Source organism: Nelumbo nucifera, chromosome 1 (genome assembly GCF_055504915.1).
Source record: "Nelumbo nucifera cultivar China Antique chromosome 1, China Antique-T2T, whole genome shotgun sequence".
In the NCBI taxonomy this organism is placed as follows: domain Eukaryota; kingdom Viridiplantae; phylum Streptophyta; class Magnoliopsida; order Proteales; family Nelumbonaceae; genus Nelumbo; species Nelumbo nucifera.
Window position 1 is genome coordinate 10,738,049 of NC_142649.1, and position 12,341 is coordinate 10,750,389.

Sequence of the window (12,341 nt, forward strand, 5' to 3'; positions counted from 1 at the left end):
TCAACCTAACCCAAGCAGCTCAAGTTGCACATGCAATGATCTCTCTCTCTCACATTGCAACAGATTAAAAATTCCCCAACTCCAATTCTGTCTTATAAAGGAGGATTTCATGGTCGGTAGGAGAAGGCCCACCAAATTCATTCACCAATACATCATTCCAATTTGGCTAACTTACCAAAAAAAGGTTTGGCTATATACTTAGATGGTTTTTGGTTTGAGGAATTAATTTTTTCCGATTCTTCAGGAATCAATTTGATACATTTGAGGAATGACTGGTTTTGTCATCTCCACTAAATACCGAAAAAAAAAACAAGAGAAACCATTTTTATACTGAATTTTGAGGAATAAACTAATGAAACACGATTTCAAAGTGATTTTCTGAACCATAGATGGTTCCTAAAATGATTATGCGAATATGGGTGTCTGTCTGGCACAAGATCTTCTGACTCTATATACACCTCCTTATTGTTGTTATTTTAGCAATTATTACAAAATATATAGGGCAATGATTCTTCCTTCTTTTAAATACAAACTCTATTTTATTGGTTTCTCTCTCTAATTCACATTTAACTCCGCGTCATCCTTTATATTTAACATTTTCCCTATAAATTAATAATGTTCATTGATTTTTTGTTTTCTTTCTCTTTCCTGAATTTTATCGGATAAACTAAGGTTAAGGAAGGATTACCATAAAGTTCACTAATTAAGATTTGATAGGTGTAGAAAACTCTGAGCTTGTTTTCAAAATAATCTTGAAGGATTACAGAGAGAAGAATAAAAGAAAAGGGGGCAAATTTTGAGATTAGCCCTTCTAATAATTATTAATCTTTATTTGTCTTCTTTTCATTTATTTTTTATTTTGTTGCAGACAAGGGAGGGAGGTATGAGGTATCCATCTGTGCAACAATTTATTTTGCTTACGGTTTTTGAACCGCTGTTGACACGGATGGTCGGATTGTTTGGCCCAGAAATCGTTTAGGTAATTAATTCCATTTTATCCTAAATTCAGTTCTTGGCCAAAAATTGTTGAATCGGTCAATAATCTATTGATTCGGATGGTTGAACCGTTGATTCGTTCAATAATTTTTAGTCATTTTTTATTTTTATTTTTATTGTCAAAAAAGACTGTTCATTCAAATTAGACGATCGAACTATCAACCTAAAAACCGATGACCAGAATAATTTCATTTTCGGATCGTTTTTTAGAATCATAATTTTACTTGCTTTTCCTTTTATGTATCTCTCTCTTTGATTGAGAGGAATCACCCACAGAGGGTCAGCCATGGAAATTGGTGTCTGGTTGTAAAATGCACACGTGTACTAGGTTATCCACTTCCCTCGGTTCCCTTCTTTCTAGAATTGCCCAACATCTCTGGACCCTCTTTATTATGGTTATGGTCTTCTTTCTCTTTTGATTATTGCCCAACATCTGGACCCTCTTTCTTATGGTTATGGTTTTAGAAAGCAGAAAAAATACAAAATTAAAGTTGATGCTTTGATTAATAATGGAGTTTAGGAATTTAATTAAACACCAAAATCCTTTCTTGTGTTTGTGTTTTGCGTATCCCAAAAGTTAGGAGGTGCTTGCGTGTAGCATTTCTCTTTATAAAATAAAATATAATTATTTTTTTTTTTCAGTTTACAGCCATAATCAAGGATCAAAATACCGGTATTGGGTATCTTATTGGATAAATTGGATACAAATACGGATACATTTTGGAAACGCATAGATATGAACGAAAAATATAAAAATGCTTAGATACGTTAGGGAAATGCATACAAATCACATAAGTATATTAATAATACTAAACCAAAAGCTGAATTATCTATGAATAAAATATAAACACATGAGGAATGCATACTTCAATAGGTTATATGAAGAGAAATATTACAATAAACAATACCGTGACTTTAAAACATTCAAACATCATACAATAATTATCACTCTTTCAATTTTTATAATTATAATTTTCAATTGTTGTTAATTTTTGGGAATGTTTATTAATTAGTATTTTTATTTAAATAATAACTCTTTTTTAAATAATAAATATGTTTTCATTTTAACATATAATGATTTTATTTTACATATAATTATAAAATAAACAAAATAAATTATTTAAGATAGATAAAATAAATTATTTATAATTTTCAATTTTTATTAATTTTTTTAGGGAAATTAAATCTTAAATCATTCATTTCAGTTTTTATAATTATAATTTTCTATTTTCCATTAATTTTTTGGAAAAACTTATTTATTTAGTACTTTTATATAATAATTCTATTTTTTTAAATAATAACTATTTTTCATTTTCTAATATATAATTGTGTGTAAAATAAAATATATAAATCATCTAAGGTAGATGAAATATATTATTTTTATAATTTTTAGTTTTTATTAAATTTATTGGAAAAATTAAATCTTAAATTATTTATTTTAGTTTTCATATTACTATTTTCTAATTTTTATTAAAGATGAAAAACAATCCAAAAGTAGTCAATATACAATTCTGTCAAACTAAGCATAGATACACCTCCACATTGGTGTATACCGGACCGTATCCATCGATACAGTGCAATATAGCTTGATACAAAGGCGTATCGTGCCAATACGCACAACTCGTGGAATACGTATCTAGTCGTAGTATATCCCGTATCCATGACCATGAATACAAATACGATACACCCTACAGAGAGTATTGTATCAATACCTTAATCCTTGCCCATAATTAAAGAAACTTGCCTCTCTTTCACAACAGGTCATCATCATCATCTAAGCCTTGTCAACGTAAATGGAATCAGCTACATGAATCTTTTTTTCATCATTTTGTTCTATTTAGTGTCACAATCCATCATTAAATTATTAAATTATAAACACTTAAATCATTTTTTATTATTTTAATCCAAGTTTTCTTGGCGGCCTGTTCCTAAATCTTTTTATATTAGTAGCATTATCATTGTTTTCAACCCATCGTTGGTTTGGATCAACTTCTAACCTGCTATGTTACAAAAACTCATTGATTAGGCCAACAACTCATTGACGTGGATGAGTGAATAATTGATCGATTCAGTGGGTTATTAGCTTTTTTGTTTTTTTTTTTTGATTTTTTTATATTAGTAGCATTATGAATTGATCCATTAACCCACACAGTTGAACCGATGATCCATTGCTCCAACCCTTGATGTATATGACTATCATATCACACTATCAGCATATTACCATTAGACCTCCATATGGAAGTCCTTTTCTCTTACCTTTCTAGTAGAATAAAGTATAGGAAGAGTACTCTAACACATTATATGAAGGCCGTCAATACAAATATGTAAAATGTAAATACATATTTATTTTAAAGCAAATACTTTGCACCAAGGTACAAAGTATCGATACACCCCTGCCGATACAGAGGGTGTATCGGTACAAAAAAACGACCGTTTAATGTTTTTTTATTTTTCTCAAAACTTGATTTTTGGAAATGTTTTTTAAGTCCTTTTTTATTGAATTTAATGGGGGTCCCAAAATACTTGCAAATAGGTGTATCGAGATCAAAAGATACGATACGATAGGCCCGATACGGGGAATATCATATCGATACTTTGAACCTTGTTTTGCACTCTACATATTTGCATTTGTACTCCTCCCAAACTGAGCCTAAGGCAGTGTTTGGAAACAATGTAAATAAGTATGAATGCAAATATGTAGAGTATAAAACAATTCATATAAATTGAAAAATTGGGTTAGTTTTGCATTGATAAATTTACCTTCTTACAAACAACTTTTAGTTGTAATGGATGCAAACATTAATTCCTATAAAACATGTGTTTTTTTTTTTTTTTAATCAAAAGCCCACTTGAATGCAAATTTACTTTTTTATTATTATACTTTTACATCTTATTATCAATATAAATATGCATTAATCTATTATTTGTCAATACATAAATGTAATGTTGCCAAATACATACAAAAATGAACCAGAATACAAATTTATCCTGAACCGATATTTACACTCCATTTGCATTATTTCCAAATACAGATTGCAATATATACACGTGTATCGCCAAATGAATCAAATACATAGAATTACGCATAGATCCAAATGTTAAAATGCTTGATATGCATCAATACTTTGAACGATGGATGTATTAATTTTACAAGAATTATGAACCACATGAACTAAATGAAAGTGATATCGTACGTCCCAACTTGTAAAGTCATGAACCATCACTAGATGGGTCTTATCAGTGAAGTTAACTGTTATTTTGAGACATGATATATATGACTTTAAGCCATCAGATTTGTAATATTATTGTTGGAGTTCCAGCAAAACCCGTCTCACCCATTAAGTGATTACACTTTATATTACATAATTGTGATCTTATCATCTGGACTTTTTTAGTGCGTCCATAGCCAGTATCTTAGAAAGGGACCCATTTAATTGTGAATCACGTAATTTAATTACTCAGTTCTCATCTTCTCTACATGAGATATGTGGTGACTGAGAAATCTCTTGTCTCTTTTGATAAGAGCTGCATTTTTATATCTTAAAAAAAAAAGATATTATTGTTTTTAACAAAATATATAAATTCCAAAATAAATGCTGGAAGTGGTGGAGTTTGTATTCAATTCCTTTTTTCTATCCTTTTTCTTTGATAAAGTGATCATAATGTTTACCAAAACAAAAAGTAATTTTAATTGCAATTAATGTACCAAAAGAAATAAAAGTTGATATTTTATAGGCCACAAGTTTTATCTTATGCTCCATATATAGAGAAAGAATTGGCTAGGGCCACACTAGTTAATCAAAGCATTTCCATCCTCTCTTAATTCATGTTTTCAACCTTATTTCTCTGGTTGCTTGTGGCTTGTGTACTCCAATAAAATGGAACCCACCCCATTAGCAATAACTTGTCAAAGCTAAACAATTAAAATCAAAATGGAGTAGGTTCATTGAATGTTTATGCATCATTAACTGTCTTGAATATGATAGCTAAAATCTAAATCTTCAAACTCAAGTAGAAGGTTGCTGATCAGATGACCTATCCACCCAGTAAGCTAAATCCTAAGAAGAGTGGTTCAAGAGGATGATAGGGATGTTGTTGTTTGTGAGTACTGTAAGAAATTGGCGCAGTATAGAAACAAACCATGTTGAGAGAAGTTTCATAGAAAAGAGAAAAGGCCAAAATAAATATGAGGAAGAAGAATTCTTCACTGAATAATTATGAAAAATCAACATCAAAACTCCTCCTAACTTTGCCCTAACTAGTTTTTATATAAACTTACACCTTTATGCCTCCTACAAAGAAGTTTCCTAATCTAATAAAACAGTCTTCATTTTAATCCTACCAAATCTCTTCAAAAAAAAAAAGTCCTAATTGGATACAAATTCAAAAATCTTGCCCTAACTCTAACTTGGTAAATATGAACTAAGATAGAAATCATTTGATGGTGCTAACTTGGTAAAAAAGAACTAAGATAGAAATTCCACAATGATGCTAACTTGGTAATTATTTACTAAGTTGGGTCGGTGCCATCATTTCCACTTCTTACATGTCTTGTAGCGGTCTCAATTTGCATAAAGCCAATTTTGTAAATGTTTACTCAATTGATGCAAATACCACATCAAAAACCAAGACATACTAAGGAGAAATGTTATAAGTTGAATGGATTTACTCCATTGGAAGGGCAAACAAGCAGATATGCTGCAGCAAGTCTGAAGTCCCAATTCAATAACTTATTACAATCTAAATCTGATTGCAAACTTGGTCCAAGTTTAAAATGTAAAAAACGAAAAAAGGATTTAACAATTAGTACGTATATTAAGCAAAACCATAACTACCCCAGATTTTAATAAAATAATGACAGCAAGATCTTCCACCCTATCTAAGCTTTCAAGGCTTCAAACCAAAATAAATTTCAAAATAATTAATAGTACCCTCACCTTATTGGTATGTGAGACATAGACAGGAAATCTAAGATTGTCCACACACACACAAAAAAAAAGAATCCAATGTATATGGAATGGAGTTGGTTGTTTTTCCTCTTTTAAATATCTAAGTTGATGGTATTTGGATTCTTTTGTTAGAAACCTTGCTTTTGTTGCTCAAGCTTCAATTATTTGTTTTAGAGGCTGTTTGGGAGGGTTTCGACATTGCATGAACTGCTTCGGAGGAGCTAACCGAAAAGTCAATTTTGCAACTTCTGTAAGTCTATTTTTGAATTTCCGGGTTTTTAATTACCAAGCATAGATTCGTAGCATTCCGGGTTTCTCAACTCATGTAACGCCAAAAGCCACTGTGTGAAAGCCCCCTCCCAAATGGACACTTAGATTTATTTTCAGTGGCTGAAATTATTTTCACATAGAAATGATCGGGCTATACCTTTGCCCACCTTTACCCACCAAGCATTTTAAGTAAATGATAGGTTGGTCTGATCAGTTGAACTTGAATAAAGGCGAAGTACATTGGTATATAAGAATACAAGACTATATTAGCATCCAAAATCAAAACCTCATTACTACAGATTCGGATGTAGTAGGCATGTTAGGTAAGCACAATAAGTGAACAAGTAATAATTGTGTGACACATGTCCCAGTTAAAGTGCTTTTCATCCAAACGTTTTTGCTTCGTTAGACAGAAATTATCCATTATTTTATTATCTTTGTCAAAATAATTAAAAATAAAAAAACAATGAAAAAACAAAACGTAAATGAGTCCTAATTCCCAACATGTTTAGGTTTTCCTTTTTCTTTGTTTTTATTTTTAATTATTTTGACAAAAATAATAAAATAATGGATAATTTCTGTCTAACGGAATAAAAACGTTTAAATGAAAGGCACATTAACTAGGACGTGTCACATAGTTATTATGTGCTCATTCATTGCGCTTACCTAACATGCCTATTACATCCGGACTCTGAACTGCTGCCATTGGTGTCTACAACAAAGAGGCAATAATTTACAAAGATAATGTGGACTTGGGCAACAAACATTTAGACTATGTTTGGTTTGAAGGAAAAGGTAGGAAAAGGAAGGGAAAGACAGGGAAGCCAATACAAGATTTGTAAAAATTTCCCTACCTTTTCCTTCAAACCAAACATAACCTTAGACAAATCCAAAAGCATCCCCCCTACCAAGTGAATATCATGGACAGATATCTGAGCTCCCAAGTGAATTAATAGACCTGTTAATGGGCTGGGGGTCAACCCAAGAGACCCATACTAGTCCAAGCTTTTTGGTTTTGGGTCCAATTTTTCAGATCCAATAAGAATTGGGCCGGCATGAGCACTAACTTCTACAGGCCAAGACCTTCCCCTATGTGATCACAGCCATTAAACTTCCATTCGTTTTTTATCAGGTAATCATGTGGTGATTATTTTTTAAATTGTAAACCCATTAATTAAACATGTGGTGATTGTTTTTGAATTGTAATAATATTCCTATCATGACAATCAAATGTGTCCGACTACGTACCTCTTGATTTACAAATAAAAGTAGTATTCCTATCATGTGGTGACTGTTCATTTGGTGGTAAGTTTAGGTGGCGAAATTTGATCAACTTTCTCCTAGGTAAATTGTTTTTTTTTTTGGCAATTTACTTAGGAAAGTTTTTCCCATCTCCCATAGGTGGGGTAGGTTATTTATCCATAAAGGGAGAAATTAGGTCATACTATTTAGGCTCTGTTCACTTTTTGGTAAGTTATTTATTCGAGTAAATGTAATTACCTGTGTAAGTTTTTTCTGAGAAATACTTATCCGGGTAAATGCATTTATCTATGTTCTTTCATTTCCTAAGTAAAAAAGGCAATGACCATTTTAGCCATAAAAATCTATTATTAAAAGGGGCATTCTTGTCCCATTTAAGTGTTGGCAACCTTCCCCCTAGGTGGGAAAGTTATTTACCCACTTAAAATATGGGTATACCCAGGAAAATAAACTTTCCCCGATCCCCACATAAATATGAAAAAAGAATATGGAATTCTTAGTCAATGGGAACCAAAATCCCATTGACCAACTTTCCCCCTCTCAAAATCCCCCCCCCCCAAAAAAAAAGTGCCTCCTTAATATTAAAATATTTTGCTATCAAATAAAAATTAAGGATATTTTAGAAAATTCTCTTATTCACCCAATTAAAATTTCTCTGTAAAAAAATACTGGTAAATATATTTATTCGGGTAGATGCATATAAGTAATTTATTGTCAATGGGGTTTAAATACATTTGATTGGATGAATATAAGAGCCAAATAGTTTTGTCTTTTTAAGCTAAAAGAAATAATATTGACTGTTTTACACTCAACGGCCTGTACTATCCACAAGACTCTATCTATGTGACACATTAGTCCCTACGAACCCCATGAAATGGTGAAAGTGCTAGAGGGATAGATGTCCACAGAGCTCTCGGCCACTAGTTGGTTGTGTTTGATTGATAGAAAATAATAAAAAAAAAAGAAAATTGAAGAGTTCTTAAAATAACCCTATTAAGATTGATTGGTTATAAGTTTCTATGTACTAATTCTAACTTACTAATAGATATATTAAGAAATGACAAAACAATAAACTGATAAGAAAGGAGTTCTATTAAACATATTATAATTAAGCACGATTCATTCCACAAAGGGAGCCAAAAGGGATACGAGGGCTCCTTTTCTTCTTCTAATTTAAGTCTTTTTACCTTTTACTCTCGAGTAACCGTTCAACCTAATAGTTTAAGCTGTTAGGTAATTAGTACACTCCCCTCACACAGAAGTCTACTGGGTTTAAATTTTGGATAAGCAAGGCCCATTTATTCCTTGTGTTCAAATTTAATGAATTATAATGGAAGCGATGAGAGAATCAAATACTAAATCACTTAGTCAAACAGGTAGGGGTGAGCAAAAAAACTAATTCGGTTAAATAAATCAATCGGTTCGGTTTCGGTTCAGTATTTTAAAAAAATTGAAGGTACTGGTTCGGTTTTGGTTAATCAAAATAGAAAACTGGTGGTTAATCGAATCGACCGGTATACATATTTATATATATATTTTATGTATATTTGTATATATATTGTATATTTTATTTTTTTTATACATTATAAATTAATAAATATGCATTATATTTATAATATACAATATATTATTTATTATTTAAAATATAATATTATATATATTTCTAGTATTTTATTATATATTTATATATTTTTCTATAATAAATATTGTAAATAATAAAAAACCAAAAAACTGACGAACCGGACTGGTCAACCGGTTAACCAATCGGTTTCAGTTCGGTTTCAGTTACTGGTTTTCCAAAAACCGGCAACCCCGGTTCAGTTTCAAAAATTAGCTCAACCGAACTGTGAACACTCCTACAATTTTTTTTTATTGGGCTTGAAGCATAGACAAGCACAGGCCCACTCACATCTTGTGCTGAAATTTAATTAGTTATAATGGGCCAATGAAAATCAAATGCTAAACCACTTGATCAAATCGGCTCTGATACCATCTCAAAAAACCATCCAACCTAAATGCTTAATCTATTAGTGAGGTCCCCGAATATGTTTTTATTCTCTAACATATACTACACTTTTAGATGATTCCTATAAGATTGATTGGTAGGTTTTTAATCAATAAGGAAATGGCAATAATCAATCAGTGGAGAATAAGTTACATTAATCACATGCTAAGTACTTTTTAGGTAGATGTAATTGAAGTAGAGAGTTACCCGATGACTCCTTTGGAGCCACAAAGTTTCTTGCACACTCACACAATGTTGTTAAGATTTGATTAATTACCGTAGAGGTGCAAGTTAGGTACCTAATTTGAAGAATTTACTCTACATCAGGAAGGGCTACGAGTTGGACAATTTTGTATTGAGCATTTATTAAAACTTGAATGGACCCTGCCCGAAGGTATGGGCCCAATGCTGTATAAACTCAAACCAGGGGTGGATCAACTTGGGTTGGGTTAGGTTGGAAATTTGTTAAATTTTCAATGGACCCAAACCCTAATCCAAATCCGATGTAGTTACATTTTTTTTTTTAAGTTAGAGAAGTCAGACTTGCAGCCCTAGCACCCTTAACATCAAGCTTAGGCGCTCAGGCCATACCCCTTCAAATTTTAACAAATTCTCCATCTTGGCTTGCCCAAGTTGCACCCCCTAGATTATAGGCTTTTATGTATCAGCTCCAATGTGACTCACTAATGAATCCATGAGAAAAATCTCAAAATAATCAAACCCCATGGTTCCATTGATAAATGAGCTTTTAGCATTTTAGGGGTTTTAAACGCATAACCATTTTTTTGTTATTTAATACTTTCAGAATCAGTTGCAGCCCACATATGGCCTGCATTATCTTGGATTTCTTAAAAAGAGAAACCTTAAAGAACTTCCACCTTCCTCTTTCTTCTCCAAACTTCATCATCTTCTTCCCCACATCTTTCCTCAAATGCTTTCATCAGCCTTACCATTGCTTCCACATTCCTTCCCTAGAAAGAAAATGCACACATAAGTGAACCAAAAGCCATAGATGATTGATAAATCCATAAAGAAGCAATCCACCCTCTAGGACTTAGGAGGGACCCATTCAATGCATTGCTCTGATCCTCCACACATGAGATATGTGATGAGAGCTAAGAGAATCCCACTTCACCCTACTTCTGAAAAATACAAATCCCAAGGATAAAAAATTCAAAGAATTGGTACCAAGTTCCCTCAATTATCTTCCCCACCAGTAGCCACATAACTGATAACAAATCTTCATCTCTCTTTGACAAAGTGACAATGAGTGCAATTAATGTGCCAAGTAAAGAAAAGGGTTGCTACAGTTGATACAACAACATAGGTAGGCAGTGATGCCAGCAGAAAGTGCAAAATTAAAAATGGTGAAGGAATTCATTTGGGGGAGGGCCGAGGGGGACAGAAATCAAAATCAATCTTTTGTTTATTTAAGAAGATGACACAAACAGAAGTAAAGTAATAAATAAAGCGCCCATCAGGAGCTTATAGAGGCGCCCCTTCAAATTCTTCAAGAGTCAAGAGCTATATATATCAGATTCCGAAGGGACGCAATCAATATTCTAAGTGGAAAAGATTCAAGCTCAACTAATTGAATGATTATCCTCGTGTTTTATGCCATCTGCTTCACAAATGGGCTGCGTTTGGGAGTGCTTCTTCCACGAGTTTTTTTTTTTTCAGGCTTTTCAGATTGGAGAAGCAGCCAAAACCCCAACAGATGGTTTGGTGAAAGTGTTTTTTATTTTTCAAAAGCCCGTTCAGAAAATGGCTTTTTCAAAAGTCCCTTTAGGCCAAAAAGGAAGGGAAGTAAAGGAAATGGACAAAGAAAATAGGGAAGAGATGGAATGAAAATGAAGTATCTTCTCACCCTTGTTGATGAAAATCAGATTTTGGAGATGGAAAGAGAGCTGTTTATTGGAAGAGAACCAAACAGGCAAAAACCCACCACAAGAAGATTTCTTGGTAACCAGACAGAAGAACTGCCAATCAAAATTTGGACACCACAGATTTTTGCTTATGGTGTTCATGATTCAGTAGTTGCAGTCAGTTACCTTGTCCAAAATCTTCTAACCAATCAACTGATATCATAAAAGTGGTAGCCATTGATCAGTTCATATTCATCAAAATTCGCAAGGTGTCTTGATTAATCAAAGTTCTTCTGGTATCATATCTTTCTCCCATCATAGATTTACCCTTCACCAAGGCTCAAAGTATATCAATACACTTGCAATTGGGAGTGGACATAGTATAGGACACATTGTTACAAGTGAAAATTGAGATTCTTAAGCTCTGTTTGAAAAGATTACAAATACAAATATATAAAGTGCAAATACAGGTTTAGAAATACAAAATACTTATATTTGCACTCTTACCCAATTGTTTTCTGTTCCTAACCCTTCATGTGAAGCTTTATGCAATCTACCAAATCCCCCCCCCCCCCCATTCTTATTGTCCGTTTGGTTATGTTTTGATGAAAAATCTAGAATCTAGTGAGCCCAAATACATTGTTTCCGATGAAACTTCATTTGTAATTATTTCAAGGTCATTCAATGAAAGCAACTTAATCAAAGCTTCTTCCTTTCCAAACAGGGCCTTAAATCGTCGACCTCTGAAGCCCGTTCACCTCGATGACTCTTTTGGTGTTAAAAAGGCCCATGTGACAATTAAAGGATCAATTTATGGGTGCAACCAGGTCAGCAAAAATCCATTTTTGTACTTGATGTGTTTGATTCGTGTTAAATAAGTTGGTGTTTTTAATGCTATGATGATGATGGCATCCCTTTCCAGTTGTCCAGGAAACTAACTTCAGAACTTCATTCATGGCATAAATAAATTCACATTAAAACATTTGTTTAGACACT